Here is a 3,919-nt window from a genome sequence, read left to right as displayed (position 1 = left end):
CACCACAACAACAACAACCACAACAACCACAACAACAACAAACAATAACAACAACGACGACGACGACAACAGAAACAACAAGAACATCAACAAATATTTTACCACCTCTAATATTCCCATAAAAAGCATTCCAATTATTATTGCTAAACTACCATCACTGTAACTATACTACTACTACAATTACATCAGTATTAGTTATATATATTTTCTTAATATTAATAGAATGACATAAACACTATAAAAAATTGGCTTCACTAGCAATATTACAATAATAACGACAACACGAAGAACGATAACAAATCACTCTGTTATTAGAACTCCGAGCAGCGTAATAACCGGTCGCCAAATTTCGGGCCGATTATACTTATGTGTCGATGAATGACAAGATAATTACGACCGTCAGAAAAAATAGTGTCCATTGCCATTGCAGCCATGACAATAGACGGTTGAGTTCAGCATCAAGAAGGACAGAATGATTTGTATAATGATGTTGCATAGTGACGACACACAATCGCATCGCGGTGGTACAAACAGGACGATTTATGCAGGGAACCATCACGTTCACTGTGTGAACCAATGAACGACAAATATTTGTTCCTGTATGTATACTCATCCGGGCACACGCATGCGCACCCACACACGCACGCGCACGCACGCGCACGCACACACACACACACACACACACACACACACACACACACACACACACACACACACACACACACACACACACACACACACACACATATATGAGCTCTGAGATCTCTTCTGGGAGGGAAATAGCTGTCGATCACGAGTCCAACACGTAATCCAAGACCACACACACACACACACACACACACACACACACACACACACACACACACACACACACGTACGGGCCGGGTCCGCCTTCAGCTGAATAAAATCGCCTGCAGACCCTTGGGCAGGAAACGTGTCTCGATCTACCGACGCCATCTTTAGGCTGTGGGTCGCCTCCTTCCTGAATGAAATCGCCCGGACCATCAGAGCGATTTCAACCTATATACGGTTCACCAGTACCATGGAGCGAGTGACATGTAATCCCCGATATTACGCCAACCTACGAATAATAATAGGTGTCTCCCACCAACCTCTTGTTTTCGTAGGTAGACGTAAGCCTTCTTTGGTTAAGGTAACGATGCAGTTCCCGGGTATCGCAAGTGGCTAGTCCAACGACCTACATACTACACATCTCAGGAACCGTCCGCACGTGTAGTGAGAATTAATCTACTTTCAAGGTTAGTAGGAAATATATTGACTCAACTTATTATATATATTTTGTTGTTGTTGTTGTTGGGGAGAGCTATACCACTATAATGACCATAGGCAGGACGATCGCTAGTTATCGCCTCATGAATGTCGATCAACGTCGTCCGGTAGTAGCTAAGGGGGTCAACAGCCAATCACGCTCGTGCATGACGCAATTATAGCGTTCTCATTGGTCGGAATGTCGTGCCCGGGGACACCATGGCTTACGTCAAACTTTCCTCTTTTTTCGACATCTACCCATTTGGGCCTCAAATGTTGCCAAGTGAAGAACAGAAGTTTCGTTTCGATTGTGCTCTTAGTGGAAATTATATTTTGTGATACTTCGTCTTGTGCTCGATTGTTTGTGTGTTTGTGACAGTGAAGATTTCGTTTCAAGTCTACTTTCTTTTATTTATATTCACTTTAGTATTCATTCGTTTATTTATGGAGAAAATCGTGTCTAAGGCTCTTCAGGTGTTCACATGTCCAGGACGACACTCCGCAAGGTCAAGGTAGGTCAAATGGACAACGCGGACACAAACACACCTAACTCACACCTTGACACCTCACCTACGAGGAAATTAAAAAGGTAAACAGCTTCTGCGAGGCGACGTACTTGACATAATTTGTTCTTGCTGACGCCTGACGATCGTATCCACCCGAAGGGGGCAGGCCGTCCAGGACGGTAACTCGTGTTGTGTGGCGTCAGACAGAACAAAATATGTGAGGTACGCCACTGGGAAGCTAGGTCAGAAAGCAGACGCGCGCGCGCGCGCAGACACACACACACACACACACACACACACACACACACACACACACACACACACACACACACACACACACACACACACACACACACACACACACAGCATAGTTGGTAGAGCGCTGAACTGGGAAGCAGAAATGCTCCCAGCACCCAGTTCGAATCCTGCCCAGGGCCGAAATTATTTCGGTATCGCTGTGCCTCGGGTCGTTACTCTGACTCTCGTGGGCGGGGAGTTGGGGGTGTGTGTGTGTGCAAGGTCATAGCATTACCCATAGATCGGACCTACGAGCTCTGAGCTCTCTTCCAGGAGGGAAATAGCTGTCGATCACGAGTCCAACACGTGATCCAAAGACCAAGTGAATACACACACACACACACACACACACACACACACACACACACACACACACACACACACACACACACACACACACACACACACACTCAATTAATTTGAACACTTCTAGGAACCAAATTGAGGACAATTCAGTCTACGCCAGGAGAAGAGATCCAGTGGTGAGTGTTGGCATTCATTTTGTTTCGAACGTTTTCCCCATTCTTGGTGAAATATATGCATGGCATACAGGAAATGGATATTTGGCTAGAACGTTTGAAATTCGTCCGTTATTTTCATCCTACTCCTGACGGTGATCCCAGCTTTTGCATTTTGTCTACAGCTTGTCATCGTACACCTTGAATTTAATTTTCATCCTACTCCAGCATTCGTATTTTCTATATTTGTCATCCTACACATGATATTTTGATTGTAGCGTTTCATTTATGTGTGAGATACCATATTGTAATGACGATTCGACCAAAGCTGTGGTTCTCAAACTATTGGTCGCGAGATCAATTTTGATGGGTTGCAGGGGTCCATGATTTGAGATACTGTCAATTGCGAAGCAACACCACGGATCCCATTAATTTAGTTTTCTGAAGGAAATACAGTGCCATGCATTCTGTTAATTTAATTTTGTTAAAGAAAAGCTGTACACTTTATTTTTTTTTTCCAAAGTAAAGGGAATATATCACTGTCCATTTTCTCTTTACTTTATTCTAGGTCGCGAAAGATTGAAATGTTCCAAAAAGGGTCGCTCACGAAAAAGTTTGAGAACCACTGGACTAGAGCGTTTGAAAAATTGTTAGCGTTGAGTAAACTTGGGTACCTAACTGAACACATTTAATGTAGCAAATTGTTTACGTAATTACCTACTGCCTTTTACGGCGAGTCTGGTATCTTGCGCTATGCATGAGTGTTTACAAATACAGTAGGCTAGCGGCAACGGAAAGAAGTTTTGTCATTGGTTCAAACTTCATGAGAAGTTATGTTCTCATTGGCTGGAACCAATATCAGCTGATGTGTGTGTAGATCGGTGATTGTAAACTTCATGACTCAAAATATCATGTTTACAATATCCAAGACGGGCGTTTGATATAGCTTGTAAGGGACATTGTAAAATTTGAGGTTGAAACTGATTAGTCTCCACGACCTTGTACAGTAAGTTAGAACGAGTTTTGCGTATCCACCGCCTGTTACATCGAACCTTACTGACGTCATGATAAAAAAATTAAAGCAGAAATATTCTTACGTATGGTCATGATGTGTGTGTAGATCGATGATTGTAAACTCCATGACTCAAAATATCATGTTTACAATATCCAAGACGGGCATTTGATATAGGTTGTAAGGGACATTGTAAAATTTGAGGTTGAAACTGATTAGTCTCCACGACCTTGTAAGTTACAATGAGTTTTGTATATCCGCCGCCTGCTACATCGAACCTTACTGGCATCATGATAAAAATTTAAAGCAGAAGTATTCTTACGTATGGTTATGATGATTCAACTTCATGAATTAATCTGTATTACTGTCAAGTGCAT

The sequence above is a fragment of the Oratosquilla oratoria genome, chromosome 16 (genome assembly GCF_046742065.1).
Source record: "Oratosquilla oratoria isolate Oo_2021 chromosome 16, ASM4674206v1, whole genome shotgun sequence".
Taxonomy (NCBI): Eukaryota; Metazoa; Arthropoda; class Malacostraca; order Stomatopoda; family Squillidae; genus Oratosquilla; species Oratosquilla oratoria.
This window is presented reverse-complemented; position numbering follows the sequence as displayed.